Consider the following 23,731-nt stretch of genomic DNA (forward strand, 5'->3'; position numbering starts at 1 on the left):
ATGACCGCCAGCGTACCGCCTAAGCGCACACGTGATGCTTTCTCGATCGACTTGTCGTTTACGTGACCTTCTAGCCAATGTCACCTGACACCGTGCCTAAATATAACTTTGCAAACAACACACTATTGATTTCACATTAGTTCAGGTAAATACAACACCGTTACCATTTGGTTTAATCATTGCTTGCAATCTGTACGTAATGTCTTCATAAACATATGAACATTCTCAAACAAATTTAATACGTTTTGTCCAATATGCTTCAATTTAGATATTTAATTGCAAATCACATGGATTTGTAAAATAATATCAATGGCGTATTAATGTTATTCAAGACCATATGAACTCAAACTTACGTGGCATTAACACAATAACGGGAACATTTCAGTTGTCTTTCATTCGTGACTCCTAAACAAAGTATGTCCACAACTATTATTCGAATCTATAACAATGGTTCATAAATTAATGAATGATCACAGATTATCTAAGTAATTCAGGATGAACTCACACGGTTTTATTTCTTTACAAAATACACAGCTGAATGTACGGAATTTACTCATTCTGGACATCTTATCACCTTTACTTTATATAGGCTAGTATATACATGTGCAAATGTGTTCGAAAAATACATAATCTGTAACAATATTTCCCTATAGTCCGTTTGGCTCAAAAGAGGACCGATAAATGGCAATGTAACTCAAAACCTTATAAGTATAACATACTCAATGAAACGCTGATAATAATCAAAACAACATACCAACTCTGTGAGGCTTTTGCAGAATTTTGTCCCATTAGTAAAAACGTTTAACAAACTATCATTTAAATACTGACACAGGTCAGTGTTTATTAAGAGGGAGGAGTGTAGGGAGAGACACAGTCAGGTGTGCGAGAAGCACGTGCACAAGTGACGAGAAAGTTATATATTCATTAAGTGAAACTCCTGGCATAACCACAAAACAGAACAAAACAACTGTGATGGCATTAATGGGCGCAGCTTTAGTACTTGATATTACAGAGGCGGAAATCGAGAGAAGCTTTTGAACCCCGACCCTTAAGGAAATGGCAGTTCAGGTCTCTTATGACAGGTTTTCCTGCACATATCATCACAGAATCAATCAGCAATGATTGTGGCACCCAAGGGGCACTGCACCAAGTGATGCCATCAATCAATTATAGGAATCAAGCAGCAATGATTGTGACAACCAAGGGGCACTGCACCTAGTGATGCCACAAACCAATCATGTCCTCAGCCTACTCACAGTTCATTTCACCTCTGCGGGTTTGGTCACACCTAGATGTCGCTGTAAGACGGCGTCCGGACTTGGAAAGCAGACCCACAGGGTCGCAAGCACAGCAATATTTCCACCAACACTTTACGAGCTCGCCTCGAAATCCGCCACTGAACTTGGTATGTAGCAAATTCAACCCCACCTAACCAACATACACATTTATGGAGTTAGCTAAAGCAAATTTACCTTTACACTCATTCTGAAAATTCTGAACACCCTTGGTAATGAATGCCTCCAACCCCCCTTGGAGACTGTTTAAGAAAATGCCATTTCCAATATCAGAAAGATGAACCCCATCATCTCGAAAAGGGTTTGGATCCTCAATGGATATCTCGTCATGCCATCAGTCACACCTTTCCCACCAAACTACTGAATCGTCTTCGTTTGCGCTCCATGGCCCTGTCATCTGTAGCACCCCACCATGTTCTACGTTGCAGAATATCAGAAGTGTTTCACTTGGTAATAAACTTTTCAGCTTGAGCAAGTCCTGATGAATGCATTTCAAGAGTTTTTTAATTGGCATGCGGGCCAGGTCATTTGAGTCCAGATGGATCAGTAGAATATTTGGCGGTGGCTGTCTCCTCAATTGCTGTACCACTATAGGTATCAGGTTATCCCATTGCATCCCTCTTCGACCATACCATCTGACTGATACCCCGTGCTGTTCTAACCCCAAGTGCATACCTATTGGTCTTGTTACTGCTCTTCTATGCGCCCAGTATACAAGGGATGAACCCATCATCCATATCACTGAAAGACTTAATTGATTTTAGATGGGATAGAGAAAACAATTCAATTATAATGGGAATAAACTTTGTACAAACATGTGAACAAAAGGCAGGGTTACCAGAATAAACATTCTGCAAAACAAAACAACCCCCCCCCAAAACAAACCCTTGTCTTTTTACTACAAACCTTAATATTCAGTAACATTCACTGGAACGGTATTGCTTGCCCATGGTTACACTGCAAAGCGTATGTAGCGTGTGTAGGCTTCCATCGCCCCCACTTACAAATGCTGTCGTGAGATACTCCTTTCAAAGCTGCATATGTTGCTGCCCCTATTCTGAAGGAATGTGATTTCATCTTTGATTCTGGCAGGTTCAAGAATTTCAATGCTTTGCTTAACACTGCTGTAAACTGGTATCTTGTAACCGGCATGCCATCCAAGTGGACAAAAAGATATGAATGAATCTTTGGCCGAGATGCCAGGAAACGTCTCATTGCTACAACCGGGCAAATGGCTTTACCGGACTGCGATGGCAAAATTACTGTAGTTGAGTGGCCATACTGGTCCGTTTTTGAGAATCTTATGGTAAGTTGCAATTTTGAGTCAAAGAGTTTGATGTTTGACTCTGCATCAGACACTTTTATGATTTCGCCAATCAAGGAATCCCAAAAATGCAATGGTGGAAATTGTAGTGAATAACTGGGATTCATACACAGATGTGCAAATGTGATGGAATGCCCTTGGTAGCCTTTTAAGAATATCAGTGGTTATGGGTAGTCGAGAATCTCTTGTCTGGAAGCAACGGCGATACCCCTTAACACATTTTCTTATCAAATAGCTTTCCGTTGGGTCATCCCATCCATTAATGAGGTGGTACCTGCTTACTGCTGACAGATGCAGTGTAACAGTAGAGTGAGATATGTTCCTGAATGACAAGTTTGCAATATAGCATAAAACATCATCTGTTGATGCTTGACCATAGCCACCAAGATTTTGGCTACTGCGAAACTGGTAAAATGACTTAACTGCTGCATGGTAGGCTTTTCTGGTACTTGTGGACAGTGCATTGTCTATTAACCTTTGACATTCCACCCTCAAATCCATAAGTGACTTGGGACATGGTCTGGGAGAGGATTTGCTTCGGGAGCCAAGACCCGGAATTTGTTGATCTTTTGATGAGACAATGAATCTGCTATATTGTTCCTTTCCCCGGGGATGTATTGCCCCTTCACAAGTAGATTAATTTGCAGACATTTCAGTACACATTTCCGAAGATAATGCATGACATAATTACATCTGGAAGATTGTCTGTTCAAAATTGTGACAACTGCTTTGTTGTCAGAGTTAATGATAACTTTCTTCCCTTTAAGATGTTCATCCCAAATATTAACTGCAATAAAAATTGGGGAGAATTCAAGGAGGGTAATGTTACTTGTTAACTTGAGTTTGTGCCATGATTGCGGCCAACACCCATATGCCCATCTTCTGTCAAAGTACAAACCAAACCCTTTACCAATGCCCCCTGCGCTGTCTGTATACAACTGGAGCGTTGTACTACTTGTCCAAAATCTATCCAGAAAAATTGAAATGCCATTGTGATTCTGTAAGAAGGATTGCCATACTCCTAGATCCTCTTTAAGTGCTTTTGTCACTCTAATCTTGTGGTGGGGTTTTCTTACACTCCACACAGCATCAATTGTTCTGCGGAGAAAGGCACGACCAATCGGAATAGCGCGCAAGAAAAGGTTAATAAACCGACAAGACTTTCTAACTGCTTCCTTGCAACTTTCTTTTTATCAACAATGTGTTCAATCTTATATCTGGCCTCACTGATTTTGTCCTGTGGGATCTCTATTTGCTGCTTGACTGAATCCAGTTTGAATCCTAAAAATTCAATACATGTGCAAGGATGAATAGTTTTATCTTCTGCAATTGGAACACCTACATCAGAGCAAACTTCCAGAAATGTCCTCAAAACCACTTGACATTCTCTTTTGTCATCAGCATGGCCTCCAAAGAAGAAAACATCCAAATAATGCAAGAGATCTCCTTCACACTTGATGTTTGATAATTTCTTTTTGACCTCCCATTGTAGAAATTTTGCAAACTTCTCAAAAATTGAACAGCTGATGCTGCACCTCATTGGTAATACTTTATCCACATAGTACTTGTCTTTGAATTTTATTCCCAGTAGCTTGAAATTGTCAGGAGATAAAATGCAAATTCTGAAAGCATTTTGAATATCTGTCCATGTAGCTCCCAGGGCCGAGTTGTTGAATCATAGAGATAGCATCATCTATTGATGAATACTGTACAGAACAGATGTTTGGGTCAATGAAGTCATTAACTGATTCACCGTCAGGATGAGATAAATGATGAATTAGTCTGAACTCACCTACAACTTTCTTCGGGATTATGCCAATGGGTGAAACGATCAAATGATCAAAAGGTGGGGAGTCAAATGGCCCTGGCATCCTGCCCAAACTTATCTCTTTGTCCAATTTCTGTTGAATGATATTTTCAAACTTGGGATCCCTGGCTGACAATAAATTTACAGATTCCCTAGCACGCTGTGTACCTTCATATTGTAGGCTGAAACCCTTTGTGAAACCCACTGCAAGAAGTTGTGCATCCTCATGGTCAGGGTAGTGTGCCAGTTCACTACATAATTTAGCTACGTATATTGGGGTGGGAGCTGTTGATTGGAGGTCTCTGAAATGACTTTCTGCTTTGGGTCATGTCGGCAGATGGGCAACGTGTTACCGGGTGATTTTCCCGCAGGAATAACACACATGAGGATATTTGCAATCCTTCTTTGTACAAACTTTTCCTGGTTCATTGTAATCCCAACATTAGCCAAACCTTTTCATGGCAACTGATCTTTTAGACCCCTGGGGAAGCATGCTTCCCTTATTGAAATTCACTTTTGCGGAATTGCAACTTACATACAACAGCCAAAGTTCTGTGTTAATAGTTCCCCAAGACATCTGTGGAAACCTGCCCATTCGAAGTCGGAATTGTTTGTCATAGTTTCTCCAATCTGTACTACGAAGGGAAGTAATGGTGTGCATATACTTCAGTATTTATTGTTGTTTGTTTGGAAATTGCTCCAAATGTATACTTGAAAAAATCAAGAAAACTGAGGTCCACTCAAAAATATTTCCGATTTCTTTTGCATGCTGAACAACCTCTATCTGACCCATACTATTCAGTTTCAACGAGCCCTGTGATTGGTCAATGTTTGAATTCCTGACCAATGATGTCAGCTCAACATATTCTCCATTTCGTATCTTTTCTTTGACATTCTGAGGGACAAGCGCACCAATGTTGTCACATGCTGACTCTACCGACAGATCATTTTTGCTTTCAAAATATGTATTGAAATTACTGTCAACTGTAGGGCCATCACGGGGAGGGGGATTAGCATTACTTGCATCAATGTCAATACAAATCTGAGGAAAGTCACCTGTCTGGTTTCCTGCGTCGCACGTGACTGTAGATCTACTGACTGCCACCTCGCCCGGCCTGCTCGTCTCGCCTGCACTGTCGGGTCTCGATCGCTTCTTCTGCCTGGTAGAGTGTTGCGGTGGCTTTCTCTTTCGTCTCTGCTTTCCCCGTCCGGTCATGGTGCACTAAATTTGGTCCAACGATGACTTTAAACCTACGTTGAACTTGTAGACGTCTGGTCAGTTTGCTTGCCGGCTTCAAAATGGCCGCAGCACGTTAGGAGCTATCATGTGATCACTGACACTTGTCAAAGGGGGGCAACTCCTGTAATCACGCCCATTCCTTCACTTAAATGAATTTATTAAATACAAAATTGAATAAATTGTATTAATTTGTGCTGTGCTGTCTCCATGCTTCCTTGCACACCTGGTTGTCGCGTTGTTTAAACAAATATATGTGGCTTCTGGTCTTTTAGGAATAACAAAACGGTGAACTTAAATTCATATTCTATTCTCAGATGACATATTCGTGAACTTTCATACATCTTCAACCATCTCCGTACGTTACCTTTACCACCCCCGTTCATACCAACACGATGTGGGGTTGTTGGGTAGCCTAGTGGTTAACATGTTCGCTCTTCTCGCCGCGGACCCGGGTTTGATTCCGAACAAGGCCAGAGTGTGAAGCCCCTTTCTGGTGCCCCCGCCATAATATTGCTGGATTATTGCTGAAAGCGGGGTAAAACTAATCTCACTCACTCACTCACTCATCGATGCATTATGTTGGGGGATTTTTTGTCTGTTAAAAGCGTGTGGTTCTTCACGAGGTTGATCTAGTTTCCTTCAAAGACTGATGCCACGATATACGTGAATACCAGAATATTAAAAACATTTCACTAAGAACAACGCATACCCACTGAACGTGTTAGAATCGACAAACGGGATCAGGTGGTGAGGCTCGCTGACACATATCATCGTATCCCAGTTGTCTAGATTTGTCTGGATTTGAAGAAAAAAATCACAACTGTTATCAAACACGTAACCAACTCCAATTGACACCAAACTTAACAAACTAATCACAGACACCACTACTAAGTGATCAAACATGGAGGACATTTGTCTTTGTCCGTCTCTTTACTCTTTAGCCAATCCGTACAATCGACATCAGTATTGGCAGAGATATCTCATGATCATGGAAATGGTTTTGTCAACATTTCCAATAAAGCGCAAATACTGATTACCAATGAAGTATATACTCTAAGCCGAAAATACTATTAGTTCAGCGTAACGAGTGGCATTTAAAAGGCTTTCTCATCACCCCGGGGAGCACACACTCCTATTTCAACATATACGGATTAACTGTGTTTGATGTAGTATTTCCTGTGTTGTACAGAGAGAATCGTGTGTTGCCACAGTTAATGGAACTATGCAAGGAAACCGAGTCGTGTATATAAGCAGCAATTTCTGTAAGTATGACAGTCCATTTGATCAAGTCACGAAGGCATCATTAGACATTAGTGGAAACTCTTTATCTTGAATTCCTTAGAGGAATGTTCCAAAATGAGAATAATGGCGTACAGAACTACACACCTTTTACCCTGAAAAAAAATATGGGCATTAAATACGTGCATGGTTTCTCAATCAATCAATGAATTGCATTTCCAATCCAGATCTATTGTGAACGAGTGGGTACGGGTAAAACGTCGCTTGGAAAGGCATTTCTGAGTTTGAAGTTATAAGATGTTTGGTCAGCGCTTATAAGGGGTGTAAAATACTAATAACGTTATAATGTTATTGACTGACTATTTGCAATGTAGCACCGAGTGACCCCAGCTGCCTGAGAGGCTCTAGAAGGTAAACAGTCATTTGACTTATGTCATCGTTTACCCATTTTCTGTTAAGAGAACAGAGGCAATTTGGAACAAACTCATTTGTCTAAGGTGAGACCACATGTATCACATGTGGGTTCTAGAACTCTCAGGAGTTAAGGTTTCAAACACCCATCCAAGGACTCAACGTTGCTACATAACGTCAACTGATTCACGACCTGAACTCTATTCATAGGACCATACACAACTACACACCACCACAAAAACAAAGTACAATAAAGCTGTAGAGTTAGCGTAGAGTTTCTTCTGGGAAAGCATTTATCTATCTTTAAGTTAGCAAAACAATAAATTGGAAATATTCACTTAGGGCATGATCACAAAAACGCTTAAACCGCCAGCGCAGATTACGATACAGACATGGAGTCCAATTCACTATAGTGTGCAAACACTGAGCCAGTCGGTAATAAAACTATATATATTATGTGGTATACAGTTGACCCGTTGATCCGAACACTTGTGTTTTACTGAAATTGTCCTGATAAGCGAATTTTCGGATATCTGAACCACGGGCCATATGTACAAAGACACATACAAAGAAACGAACATAGTAGGTATCAGACATAATCTTTATTGATTACACATAAATAAATATCAGTGCATACATAAAATGTCTCATACCTGTCCATGCAGTTATGCTCGCTTGAAGAAATCAGTCATAGTTTTTTTGCACTGGCTGTGTAGAAAAGCGAGAGGACTTTCGCCGGTCAGTTCGTCACCGTCGACATTCACAAGATCATCGGCAGTAACAGTCACAGTTGCAACATACGAGTAGTAGTGCATCGCGAAGTTCCGACAAGGCCATGTTTTCATGTGGGTCCTCATGTGATTGGATAATATCCACATGACGAAAGTAGTTAGCAATTGTCTTTTAGCTCACAGCTGTACTGGCTTGCTTGATCATCCGGATTAATGAATTAATTATGAATCTGAGCGTTGAAAATAAACCTTATGTAAAATATTGAGTGAAGTATATGTTTGATGTGTTTGTTTGTTTATGTTTATTTGTTTGACGGTTTTGCACTGCTAGAAGGTACATAAATGAGTGTCCAACAAGTGCTTCAGTACAGATATTTATAAACATAACTACTTGAAAGCACCGTTTCACGTTTACTTTCACGAAGCAAAAGTGATTCAAAATCAAATTACAAATTCAAATTCGTTTTCATTCGTTTACGAAAATCAGTGAAGCTCCAGTTCAGAACTGGTCTTCAGTTACCCATGACTGAACTGAGAGGTGACCAACGCATGGCTCGGCGGGAGAACTTTTTATGTAAGTGTGTACATCAGCTGCTACCGATAGAGAAGAATATAGTCACAATTTCCAGTACGACCTGGTTTCAGTGATTCATTTATATTCTCCTCTACGTCGAAAAGAATCTAACTGAAGATTGGTTATTCTTGGAATGATGACTCCTTAAATTCTAACGGCAATAGCTTTGCACTGATTCTCCATGCCACAAATTGTGTTACAGCACATGGCTATTACACCTGCTTGTAAATCAGAGTTGATATATTTAATGAATTGTTTATTTTTTTAATTTTTAGAATGTTTTAAAATGAGTAGAATGGTTTTTTTAGATGACGAATATGTCAACATCGGACTCAGGCGAGACATTATTTATTTGTAAGTTCCCAGTGTATATGTGTACTTAATGTCCCCCTGTTTCTTTTTTCGTCAGGTGAGGAACTGAACTGCTATTGCATGTTTTGAACGTGCCTCCAGGAGCAAGGCAGTATACCTTCATTTCTTTAAGACGCCGGGTATCATGACTATTTAATAGTAAATCACTAAACATCGAATGGGAGTTTCTTATGAATGTAGAAATATTAATGTCTTTTATTCAGACTGCACAGGACCAAAGCTTTTGAAACCCTAAGGAGTCACGCTTGCTGAATACGGTCACCCATCCCTCTACCTTCCGCCACCAACCTTGTTTAACACTGCCTGATTTGTTACCTGATCATCATAGCATTGTTGAAGTGATCTCTGGTGATTTTATCAAGAAGCGCAATGTAATAAGAATTCATAGTCTTCCTCTGAGAATATGGATAATACACCAGAAAACTAAGGTTGAATTGTACAGTGAGTATTGAGAACGAATACCGTCTTTAGTCGTGAAATTGACAGGATCATACATGTGGTTATTTGGTAACATTTCTTCATGCGCAAATATGTCAGTCCCACGCTTCGGCAGATTCATCTTTAGGTATGTATCATTTATCCGCTTTTTTAGGATATGGTCAATATATTTTATAAAGGTTTTACTAGATATATGGAAACATATGTATGGAATTGAATTACGCAAAACAGGTATTGTCATTCAATCAATAGAAAGGGCATTGGCCCACGTACAGTACATTAATACATTTCAATTTACTAGCATATTACATCGTGACATTTTGGTACAGTTTATATGAGTACATTTCAAGCTATAATTTTCTCTGTAAAAGAGCTTCCTTGATTAACACTGTACAATTGTGTAGTATTAATGATGAACTGGTGTTGCCTCAGAATGCCCCAAAGATATCCACACCATTTGAATGCTGTAGTCTCAAGATAGAAATGGTTGGGGATACACAAAGCCAAGATAACCATGGCATAATCTGGTTTAATTGAAGGAGTTACTGTTAACTCTATTCCGTGCAGAGACATTATGAATTGCACTTGTGTTGCACACTCTTAACTGTCAGTACCATACACACATCATGTTTGCTGAATCGAAGAATATGGTCTTGCATAGCTGATTATGACTTTTCCATCATTGTCTTGTGTAACCTCCCTTTACAAACGACCGATTCAAGACGTCTCCTCATTCCAAGGATCATTCACCGGGTTTGATACTGAGGGTCCTTCTTTCATTCCTCATGAAAAGCAGCTGTCATTTTATAAAGAGTCTGGACAGCTGGATCTGTGTGTCGAACACGACAGCTTTAAATGTCCCACACAAGCAGAATGGGGTTGCAATTTGGGCACATGGCTGGTCATGGGGTGATCTCAACAGAATTCTGTTCCAAAAACTGATTTACAACATGTGAACTTCAGGCTTGGCATTGTCACCCATAAAGATGCGTGTTGTGGCCTGAGGAAGGGTGGTTATCAAAACATGGGATATCTCTCGAGGATATCCTGTTGATACCGTGGATACTTTAAAGTTACCAAGATTGGTAATGCCTTGATTGACCCTTACCCGATATGGGCTATTCCTGGATACTGCAAATTTTCGAAGAACCATGTGTTGATGCAGATGAGCCTTCTCTTACGCAACGCCATGTAAAGCTGTCTTGGCAATATATTACAAAACTATATTCTGAAGTATATAATCCTGCATTCCATTGTGTCTTCAATCTTTTTTAGGAGGATATGTACAAGTAATCTTCTTTTGTTCCACCTCTTGGGTTTAAAATTAAGCTATTCATTACTGCAGCCGGCACTGAGCAAGAAAATTTATCTCCTTCACGATCTCTTTCTCCTACCTGGCATTTGGTTAGGCCACGACTCTACCTAACAATAATTTAAGAAATCAGAAAGAAAAGAATTACAATATAAACATGAATTAATCAATAATTATTTTAAAAATACATATAATGCTTACAAAAGCTTATTTACAGATGGGTCCAAGGATGGTGACGCGGTTGCCTGTGGCACTGTCAGAACAATAGACCCGTGAAGGTCCTGTGTAGAATAGGCCTTCAGCAAACCTATGCTTGCCATACAAGGTGATTATGCGTAAGAGGCGACTAACGGGATCGGATGGTCAGGCTCACTGAATTGACTGACACATGCCATCCGGTTCCCATTTGCGCAGATCGATGATCATGCTGTTGATCACTGGATTGTCTGGTCCAGACTCGATTATTTACAGACCACCGCCATATAGCTGGAATATTGCTGAGTGCGGCGTAAAACTAAATTCACTCACTCTCTCAGAACACTGTCTTCTCGATTGCTCCATAATAGCACTGTTTTCACAGCAGAAGCTAACGGCAATTTTCACAGCCTTAAAATATATTAATAAACATCCTAACAATAAACAATACATAATCTTTTTCCGACTCTCTTTCTTGTCTTCGGGCTATCAAAAATCTTTATTGTAAACATCCGCTTCTGATAGAAATCATTGAATAGTATCAGGATCCTTGCTACTTTCCAGTGCGACATAGACCAATGTTGGTTACCCAGCCACGATGGCATTTCTTGGAATATAATGGCCGATCTTGATGTCAAGGCAGCACTCAACAAATCTGTAACGCCACTTCTTATTCCATACTCTGATCACAGCCAACATATGAACTTATAACCATGATCTGATGTGGAACCCCGAAATAGGTATCAATAAATTACTCGAAATAAAACCCTACATCGGTTACACCTACTTGGGTTGTCAGTCCAAATTTGAAGAGGCCATCATGCGACGACGTTTTATTGGGCATAGTTAATATACTCACGAAAATGTACTGAAAGGTGACGATCGTGCATGCTGTATCCTTGGTGCTTGACTGTGTTGAATATTCCACCACAAGGGATGCCTGTTTCAAATCACGAACTGTGAAGGATCATTTTAATAATGTCGGTTCTGATGTAATTGTTGCATTTTAGAAAGAATTAGATTTTTAAATGATTTGTAAATAGATAAATATTTTATGACTGGAAGTTGGAATTAGTAATTGTTAGTTGTTGTATCCTCGTGAGAGCCTTAAAATTATTGTCCTCCTGAGACGGTATGTAAGTCCCAATACATTCAAAGTACATTGAACTTTCCACTGTATTTTAGTAGTAGCATATGTATATTTTTAATGTATGGCCAGATGCGTCCAAATTGGTAGCTACTGAAGGATGGTGTAAATCCAGCTAGGGTCCATGCCAGAAGCAAATGTACCGTAACTCCCCATGGCCCATAGTATGGTGATCTGCTTTCAGTTGTTGGCGATCTGTATCCCATTTTTATACTGTCATGTCCGAATCTGAAATCCAATTTTAGAGATAGACGCTAGTTTTACTTCTAAAATAAGGTGATTTTCTAGTTGGTTTTACTGTCCTCCGGGTTTTTATAATTTACATTCTGGTGAATTTACAACTTGTGTTTAGTCACGATATGGCTGACATACCGCCGATGTGACATTACAGTTTAACCACTCACTCACCCATTAAATGTATCCACAGATAATCATGCTATTCTGCAGGATGTAACATTATAATACATATTTCAGATAGATAAAGCCGACCAAACCGTTCGCCAATCATAAGACATATCTGATGAAAGATTCGATTGCACAGTTGTGAATATATCATGAGCATATATTTGTTAAAGCAGAAATACAACTGTGCGATGTTGTTTGTAAACAAATCGAGTCTGGACAAGGTAATCCAGTGATTTTCTTATTTCACACACTTATAGGTTTAAGAATTATATATTACCTAGCTATTTTCCTATGCACAGACAACAAAATATAATTTCGACTAAGTTACTCGGTATCATTTTCACATTACCAAAATAGCACAGTCGTAAATACCGTAAATGCCAGAACCGCATCAGTCTTCTCTGTCCACTTAAGAATGAGACCAAAACATTTCGCCATGGATCGGGGATCACTCATAATGGCATGGTTCATGATAAATGTGACTGAATTTAAGGTTTTGTTCAAGGAAAACTGAAATACAGAAACATTGTAGTTTTTTATATTTCAAAGTCAATAAGAAATTATGGCAACAATTTTATTACTCGGTTTATACTCATAAGTGTAAACGCCAACTCTAATTTGTCGAAGCGATTAGCAGTTTGGTAGCTATATTCCATGTAAGGTCAAGGTCATTTGTGCAACCAGTATGTCACGTGACAGATTTGCCAGACACAGTCCGCACACCCCGACAAATACTCTTATGTGGTTTTGCATACTTTAAATTCAGTAAATAAATCTTGACGGTAAGAATAAATGTTATCAGAACTGGAGAGAAGTAAAAGGTGGAAGGTTTACTGGAAGACATAACTGGACGGCATTTGTCGTTTACATTCTCTTAAAATGGTATACGTACGTTCATAATTTGTCCTCATCTTGTCCCCTGGGAGATACATTTACACGGTAAATGTCACAGGGATACATATAGCCATGTCTCCAAAACATCGTAACTCTCTGTAATCCTTTTTCGGAAAGCTGCCCAAAGAGACAGGATCTACTCACGTGTTCCAAAAAGAGCACCGTTTTCGAAGCGCATTATTTTTCATCATAGTGAATGGATGTGAGCCTGAAGTATTTTGAAATTTGATGTAGTTCTACTGGGAAGAAAATATCTGGTTAGTCAATTTGAAACCAAGAGCTTGAAATAGGTTCGCCTAATATACAGTGACATCAAATTACAGAACGCATTAGACTTAGTCCATATTCACGAGGACATTCCAGTAATGAGCATCGTGGGTCTTTTCACCATGCTGTTGTTTACAAAACAGGAAACCAGCGGAAACTGGGAGTAATTTGCACTTGACTTATTGCAGGGAAAACGTCAGCATGCTTTATTTAGTACGAAAATAAACGGAAACGTAGACTTTTAGCTGTAAGAATTTCTAAGAAACTTAAACGGGGTCATGTCTGGAGGCATTGTTGCTTGGCATGCCTTTGGAGGCTGGGAATAATGCATGTATTGCCGAGGAGCGGTACATGTTTGCCATGTGGATCAATTATTAGTGTTATACGTACGCTCGGCTGCGCGTGTGTGTATTTCAAATAGGAACGAAGATGTTACAACTTTTAAGAAATAGCGTTACCAATAGCTTGACCCTTTATTAATGACGCTGAGTATAGTTTTCAGATAGCACGACTATCTGTCAGGACGGAAATTGGACCTCTTGTGACACTAACAGAATATGACAAAAACTAACCTAAGTAACCTTTAATAACCATGAAAGAAAAAAATTTAAAAGGATCATTTGGACTACGTGCAATATGCAATTCAAAGTTGATACATCTGTCAAAAGAATCTAAGAAGAAAGTTAAGAAAAAAAGGTCACGGGTGTTTTCTTTGATAGTGCAACGTGATTATGTGCCTATATGTTCGTGACTATGGCTTTGTGTGTGTCTTTGTCTATTTGTGTCTGCATGCGTGTTTGTGTTGTGTGTTGATGCTTGCGTGTCTACATATATTTGTATGTGTTTTGTAGATCCACAATCAGCGTTTCCATAGTCATATCACTGTACATACTCTAGTCGGTATCAGATGCAACGGCAGTCATAACTTACTTCCCACTTAATTGTCTTTCAATGGTTTTAGAAAATCTGCTCGCGTTAATGAATTTTACATGTAGAGAATATCCACGACTCCATATATAACAGAACACAAACGATCAAATGATTCATAAGGACAACCGAAAAGTAGGACATTATCTGAATAGGCCAGTGAGAATAATATGGGTTAATATGGACCCTAACGCACCTATTAGAAAAACTGGAAAATGTGGTTATCTTTTTGTCATTTTCACGTGTTCTTGCTTGGCATGTTTTCGGTGCTTAACGCCTTTGTCATTACACGTAACAGATCCATGGAAGCAGATGGTTATCTACACCATTAGCTTCCTTTCAGCAGCGGCAGTCTAGCATATAGATATCAAAAGACTTTCTGTCAATACTCACATGACGTTATGTAGCCTATTAGTTTCCATTTCGGTACATTAGCTTGTTAGTTTCCATCTCGGTACATTAGCCTATTAGTTTCCATCACAGTACATTAGTCTATTACTTTCCATCTCGGTACATTAGCTTATTAGTTTCCCATCTCGGTACATTAGCCTATTATTTTCCATCTCGGTACATTAGCCTATTAGTTTCCATCTCGGCACATTAGCCTATTACTTTCCATCTCGGTACATTAGCCTATTACTTTCCATCTCGGTACATTATCCTATTACTTTCCATCTCGGCACATTAGCCTATTACTTTCCATCTCAGTACACTGGTGAATCTATGGACTCAAGACTGTATGATTATGATTGCCTTGCCAAAGGGGACGGCGGTCTAATGGTCACTCTGCACATCCGGGTTCGATTCCCCAAATGGGTACAATGTGTGAAGCCCGTTTATGATATCCCCTGCCAAGATATTGCTCGAATATTGCCACCATAAAACCATACTCACCCATTCATTTTGATGGAAACGAAAATGTGCACTTCGCAGAACTTATTGGCGACCATTTTAAACAGATCTGGTATTTAGATATAAAAAGATTTCAAGATCCTACCGAATAATTCTTGCCATGCCAACAAAAAAGAGGAATCTGATTGGTCCAAATTTAGATGTTATATAAAGATATTTAAACACATGTTGCTAACATAAAATGGTGGAAATGACTAAAAGTCCGCGTTATCGATCATGTTTTCTCGTAATCGAACACAAACATATTTGGAACTCTTAATTGCTGTAACAATATTTTTGACACGTTTGGTTTTGTCTGCTTTTTCCATAAGAACTACCACCTCGTTCCAAGTCAGGACTGAATTTATCTTTGAGACTCCGGAAACTTTAGGTTCCTAAGATACTAGCCATCCTTCATAAATATATAATTTGCAAATACATGTTGTGGATTAACAAACATAAGCAGGAAAATTTGATAAAGGACTCAAACCAATTATTTTCTATGATCAATCAGTTGTAACGAACCAATCATCAATTATGAGATTATAACCAATTCCCAACACTACACACTGCAATAACAGAGTTTTTGTTACCATGACAACGTAATGTAACAATCGCTCACATTTCATCATTATGTAAATCTCCTGACCACGAACTTCTGAACTTGACCCCATTGTTGTGTGGCAGTCGGCTTCACCAGGACGACAATCAACTGAAAACGCCCATTAGCACAATAAGTTTCCTAAGCCATACGCTGCCCTGAACAAATCGGTCCATCCACCTTAAAAAGGACGATTAATGGGTTAACTGGACTAGTCTACATGATGATATCTGTAACGGGGGATTTTATGACGACGCAATACATGTAGAGGCCTACGGATACAGCCAACGGGGCTTATAGGAATACATGTTATTATGAACACATTTACAGAATAACCGAAGAGGTACGAGTGTATTACCGGAAATATGCCCGAGTTGAATAATGGTCACAGTGCCGAACCTTGCAATAGCATGTTAAATTTCACAAAAGTCATCACTACGTTTCATTCATTCGTTCTATCTACTGTGAAAACAAAATCATCATGTTACACAATCAGTTATTCGAAGTTTTGTATAAATATATACATCAGTGGAACTTGTGCCAAGGGTAAGTATTAATTAATACTATAAACAACATGCCCTGGGATAGTCTCTCTGAACGGCAGTGTTATACAGGGCCTCGTCCTTTTGCGGGGATTAAATATGTAAAACATATATTGTTTATGAGATGACCCTCGACTTAAAATAAAAATACATTATGACAAGGCCGAACACTTCGGTCTGCACATTCTTTATAATTTGATAAGCTTGTTACACGCTTTGTCGCCCTTATGACGGTCAACAAAAAATACTTCTATGTTAGATCATGGATATGGCGTTGGCAAACATTGAAACATTCGCGTGGAACAGAAGCTTTTGGTGGATCCAAGGGGCGTAACTCTCCACAGCGATTTGCTGCTAATCGGCTGATCAAGGACCCGTGTCCGATTTTTGCCTACATCATACCCAGTAATGCGGGAACGTGAATATTACTGAAATTCCAGGGTGTTGCAAGGAATACAACGGATTGTTACGAGAACTTCCGTGTTGGTCAGATATCAAATCAGCATCTTTTTGATGCCAGTTTCTAAATGCAAAACACTTTTCAAATCGCTCTGAAGCTGAGATTCCTGCATCATCTTGCTGATCATCTCTGATTCGATCTCTCTGCTTAAGGCACTCTTTCCAAAAGCATCTCTCTGCAAAAACAATGATATATTCAGCCACTGATAAGTTGAAACCTGTGTTATTACTCTTACAACCTCTGGACAACGTTTAACCAAGCCTTTCTCGATACTCCAGCGGCATCTATTCCTGTTACCACAAAGAGGTAGACAGGTTTGTTAACATGTGATGAGAGTCAAGTTTGCAAAATTGGGCAAATTCCAAGTTTTGAGAACCAGAAATGTCGTATTTGTGTTTCTTCAATCTTCAGGTGGTTTCTAAACAATGAGGATAGTTCCTAACTCGTATATCTTTCTGGATATATGTCATGGGCAATGATCCTGCTTATTGGCTGTTTTATATATTTGTTGACTATCATCTCACATAATGCTTTCAGTCTGGGTGGTGATTTTCTCTCTGCATGTTTAAAGGTTTGTCCAGATATCTTGCCGTGAATGACATCAAACGGTTTCTGGCAGTTTGGGGGGCAATGTATTCTCCCTTTTTCACCGACATGATCTGATGATGAAAATGTCAGTAACAATCACGTCACCAATGGTGCGTATGGCAGGTTGTGCTACATGTGATGTTGTTATTATAGGGTTATTCTCCGGTTCCATGTTTGGCTATAATGAACAGACTATGATTGTCATCATTTTCATGTCACCAAACAAAAACAAAAGAAACGTAACAAGGTCAAATATATCGCGAACGCCCATAAAATATTGACGTTTTGCCCTAGGGCGGAGATGCTTCTAGCAAATATCCTCTACCTACTAATCAGTCTTATTAAAAACAAATCTTGCACTCATTGCACTCAGATATGTAGCCCTGCAACAAAGCTCTACCGGGATGCAAATCCATGGTTATATAGGAACAACACAAATATTATGAGGAATGATAAACTCCATGACAATTAGCCAGTCGCCATCATCTCTTTATACACGGACGTTTACCGAGCAGTTTCAAATGGAACAGAGGTCTCGCAGTCACACTGGTTTCAGTCCTTTGTAGATCCTATCCATTCCATCATTATATTGTAATACTATCGGGTGCATATATGCATGTAGTCTTCTGTCTTTATCATTTAACTATTTTAATATCTAAATCGATGATGCAACGAAACGAAATATTTCAGAAACGGGAATCTAATTGGATCGAAACCACATCCATGTTTCATCTGCTGACGGAATGAAGGACCTACCAGGTGTCGGGCTTCTTGTAAAAGGGTCTGACTGATAAATGGGAACTGGGGGAGCATTCCTGCTTGTGTATAGAGGCACTGGATAATAGTAGTTTTGGCAACGTGGCATGAATGGTTCTGCCACACGTCATGCTATGGTGTTGAATGATAGGTGGTTGCAATACCTTAAGTCATACCGGGTCCTCATCATGACGACTAACTGTTAATCATTACGTTACCAGCATATACATCCCGTAACCCATGCAAACGAGCAGACGAAGACATATACCCGTAAAGCGAAATATCGTTAGTCCAGACCTCTTTAGACATTTCTTAACAGGTGACCGTATGCTCGCCAGTCGTGACGTGTTATCAATGGACGATGTTTATGTTACAAAACACCAAACGTTTTCCCATATACTTCGCTTGTTATCTTATATTTCAACATAAATCACCCAGGCTACCAACAGCCATTCCATGTGCACATGGATACAGTCTCACCTTTACATTACAACAAAAGTCGTGCTAACTCGCCCGGATGGCTTTCCGAGACAGGAAGCTGAACACATCAACCCCAGTTCCGCACCAAATGTCACCAACTTGAAAATATCTGTACACACAAACATAAGTCAAGGTGATACAAACGACAGCACTAAATACTTAAAATTGTGATCGGTTTTAACTGATGGGTGGATGTGCTTTCAAAAAGCATAAACATCTTACACTTTTCCATCCAATCACAGTTGTGACATGTCTCTGGCTCTTCAGTTGTTTCCATACGATATATACTCGCTCATTAGTTGTAATCCTTTTGAAAAGATCTAATTTGCTGAGTGGTCACCGAATGGACGGATAATATTTCTCTATCGAGGTAATTAGGATGTCAGTCGAAAACTAACAATGGGAAGATTCATTATTTCTCTGTTTTCCTTTTCCGAAGGCCAGCGGAGACGCAACATTCGTAAATTAACCTCGTTAGTTTCACACTGAAAATGTGTCACTGAGTTCATATGCGGCCATTTTGCGCAGGTTATGCAAACCATGATGTTCAGTGACCGAGAACAGTTGCCCCTGCCCGCAGTTGCTTTTAATATTCCGGAGTTTTTAACGGGTTCACGCCAAACCTAAGGGCAACTGACAGCTATAACGACGCAGCCTCTGATCAACTAAAGTGAACAGTTTCGTCTTGAAATTACAGGGACCTCTTGATATTTCAGTTCTGTACATACAGACTGTGAAAATATGTCCATCTCAGTTATTATGATAACAAACATTTTGAAGTTGAATTTCATTGCCCAGAATCACACTCATATTAAAATATGTACAATCCAACTTATATACCATGTATAACACACATTGTCTTAAAGTTGATACGCTCTTCTATATAGTCTGTACATCGCCTCACGACAGGTAATCAGATCAAGTGTTGCAGTGAACAAGTAAAACATATACATATACACAGGTAGTTCTTGTAGAAATGGTATATACATTTAAGATAATACCTTTCCTCACATGAAAGTAGAAATGTTTATGTTTAAAAATGCACGTATACGAAGACCAAATATAAGACACAGGGTATACATGTATACAATTCTGTCACTGATACAAAAATACTCTGCATCGATACAGAAGGCACTATAGGGCATTGACTGTGAGAGAGGAGAGATGTTCTTAAAGTTTTGCCTGGTGAGTAACTATGTGCGGTTAGGCGTCCAATCTCGAAAGCTTTCAATCTTACATTGTCACATTTTCGGTTGGTTGGTTTGTTGATAGGGTACTTTAAGAAAGTAACTTAATTGTCCAGACTTGTTTCCCACTTGCCCTAATATTATGACATAATCATGATGATGTAATTATGAAATAATAAATCAACGTGGTATTTAATGTTAATGTTTACTGACTATTTATCGAAAAGTGATAAACAGTATGAAAGATAGCTCTACTTTCTTATCATTGCAAACTTTAGTAGCGACATTTTGAGCAGATATGAAATAAAACGTAATTATCCAGTAGCCCATGGACAAGTAAGATACCATTATTTCATTGCGCGAAATGAAATCTGACTTGTCCCGGGTGTCGAGAGGTGGGTTGCTCTCAGCAAAGTCCCACCTATATGGAGCCGGTCTGTAAAGAATCGCGTCGGGACTAGACATTCCATGGATCAAGAGCATGAGAATCGTTCCACAGAAATGGGATATCCGATGAATTGTATCAACCAAGCCAAAAAGGCCTGAGAACCCGATCCCGTTAATGGCCTCTTACGAAAAGCATGCGTTACTGAAGCCCAATTCAAATTCTTCACTGGTATCAAAACATCTTAGACTCTCTTCATCTACTGATGATCATCTCCAAGAGGACCAGTGTACATGTGTATTTCTGTTTAAAGAAGTAACGGAAGCTAGACTTAGTCTTTTTGTTACATCATGCCCTCTCCCAAGTGCTGAGCACTCTAGGTACACACCCAAGTGGCATTGCTCTTGTAATGACTGTGTGCAGTGACTTCAGTTCTAATTAAATCGACCCGTGAAGGTCCCGGGGTAGAATAGGCCTTCAGCAACCCATGCTTGCCATAAAAGGTGACTATGCTTGTCGTAAGAGGCGACTAACGGGATCGGGTGGTCAGGCTCGCTGACTTGGCTGACACATGTTGGTCACTGGATTGCCTGGTCCAGACACGATTATTTACAGACCGCCGCCATATAACTGGAATATTGCTGAGTGCGGCGTAAACCTAAACTCACTCACTCACTCCGTCAGGGAGATGGTTTACCGGTCTAGCTAGCTCTAAGACTTTCCCACAACGTGCACCAGCAGAGCAGTTTACATTCAAAATGCAGCAGGGTAAATTCTAAATCTTTAGCCACAACTAACTGTACTTAAAATGTACTCAAGTGAGTGCCCCTATGCATTGTAGTACATCATTATGTTAATAAGAGTTAAGAGTAAAATCTGCATGATTTGATTTATACTTGATCTTAATGACATGTGTGCCTTATAGACCCGCCATTGTACAGTTTTTGACACATTACGCTTGGGTGACTACACACAGGATTTTATGTTCAAATGACAGACGGACAGACAGACAGTTTATCAAATTCTCACCTGACAGGCGCATAATAACGACGATACACCATACAAGTGCAATAAACCGGTGGGCCTCCCTTTCTGGGCTACGAGAGACTATTAGCTACAATTATTTACTCATAATATGAGAACCATATACACACAGAAGTTATTACTAAATTAGTAAGTACAGTTACAAACACATCAATAAGATAACATGAAATATACAGGTACATACACAATGTAAAACCAACTACCTACAAAACTTGTGTCCGCTTCTGAAGTAAAAGCTTTCAAAGATTTGTCAGGAAAAAGGAACAGTATTCGGATTGGCTACGATGAAATCAACATTCTGTGTGTCTGCCAAATCATTAAACGTATCGTAGTTATCCAAACATTTACTTAAGACGGTAAAACGCACATCGTTATAAAGGGGATAGAGTATTAAAACACGCATATCATCCTCAAATGTAAAAACATGTTCTTTCCTCCACCGGTGTATTATTATAGAATTACGTACAATAGGCCTTCATCAACCAATGCTTGCCATAAAAGGCGACTCTGCTTGTCGTAAGAAGCGACTAACAGGATCGGATGGTCAGACCCGTTGACTTGGTTGACACATGTCATCGTTTACCAGTTGCGTAGATCTATGCTCATGCCGTTGATCACCGGATTGTCTGGTTCAAACCCGATTATTTTCAGACAGCCGCCATATAGCTGGACAATTGCTGAGTGCGGCGTAAAACTAAACTCACTCACTGTATTATTATACCGTCCAGTCTCTGTGTGTAAAGGGGCTGCTGTGCGTTTGACCTTAGCTAGGACACTTCTATTGTTACTGCGAATGGGATTAAAATATAGGGTTCAACATTCTTGAAATGTCTGTACAGTCTCAGCTTATTTCCTCCCCACTCTGCTTCTGCTCTGAATCCTCTGCCCATCAGATTGCCAACTGGCTCTCCTTGACAATGACGTGAATCCCGGATATTAAGCAATTAATCCTAAAGGAATAAAAAGATTTCTTAAAGCAACTACAAAATGTCAAAAATGAACTGGGTGACAAAATAAACGATCGACGTTTGGATGTCGGTAATGTCATCAATCTTCCAAGTGACCTTGAGACTGCATTAGATATCTCGGATAAAGTTACCGTTGTTGGTGATCTCAATGCAAACCTCTTGTCGAGCAGTAATACGTGTCTACATGATCTAATTACCGGGAAAATTCTGAAGAATGTTATTAAAGAGTCAACGAGAGTAACTAAAACAACGAGCACACTGCTTGGTCCCATTATTATATCTGAAGATATTGATGTTTTAGAGAGTGGTGTTACAGATTTATGTCAAAGTATCAGTGATCACAAAGGTACATACATCACTCTTGATGCTCATGTAAATACCAAGTTAGCGTATAAGAGAAAAGTATTATGTTATGACAGAGGTGACTATGAGCAACTCAATGCTATGGTTAATAGGGCAAATTGGAAATACATGTATATTTTTAGTTGCTGCGGGAATGTTAATGAAGCATGTGCAGAATTTTACAAACATCTCAACCGCTTTGTTTCAGTGTGCATTCCTTCATAACGGTCACCATTCGACCAACTGATAAACCTTGGTTTAATTCAGAACTTCGAAGGGAATGAAGAAAAAGAAATAGAAAGAGAAAAAGGCCAAGGCAACAAACCGTCCAGTAGATATCTTGGCTTACAAGAAACAAAGAAACAAAGTAAATAATATGAAATGTTATGCAAAGGCTTCATTTTATGTCAGTCTTACAAACGATTTTTTGCTTGATTTGTACTGCAGTAATAACAGTTCCTATTGGAAATTACTTGGTTTCCTGATTAAAGATTCAGGATCTGTCACTTGTATTCCGCCTTTGAAACAAAATGATGCAGATGAACATCCAACTTTATTCACTGAAATGTAGAAAGCGGAGAAACTTAATCAGTATTTTTAGTCTATAGTTAGTATTAACGAAGTAAACACTGATATGCCATTCTTTGACAAACGCACTGATTCTACTTTAGATTGTGTAAATATTTATGTAAATGAAGTGTCTCATGTAATCAATTATCATATAATCAGGATTCCAGTCTGTTCATCAATTATTTGAAATTTGTGACCAAGTATATGAGGCCTTAGATGATAAAAAACAGTATTGTATGGTTTTTGTGATGTCTCTAAAGCTTTAGATCGTGTTCTAAGTTGTATAACTTGTACCCAATCCTTTTCTCATGAATAAAATATGTGACCTTGATACAATGT

The 23,731-nt window shown here is 39.2% G+C and overlaps 1 pseudogene; it reads right to left on the reverse strand.

Annotated features, from left to right (window-relative positions):
* Positions 1 to 1,428: 1,428 nt before the first annotated feature.
* On the reverse strand, positions 1,429 to 5,642 carry LOC137257542 (uncharacterized; annotated as a pseudogene).
* Between the last annotated feature and the right edge of the window lie 18,089 nt (positions 5,643 to 23,731).

Source organism: Haliotis asinina, chromosome 12 (assembly GCF_037392515.1).
Source record: "Haliotis asinina isolate JCU_RB_2024 chromosome 12, JCU_Hal_asi_v2, whole genome shotgun sequence".
Classification (NCBI taxonomy): Eukaryota; Metazoa; Mollusca; class Gastropoda; order Lepetellida; family Haliotidae; genus Haliotis; species Haliotis asinina.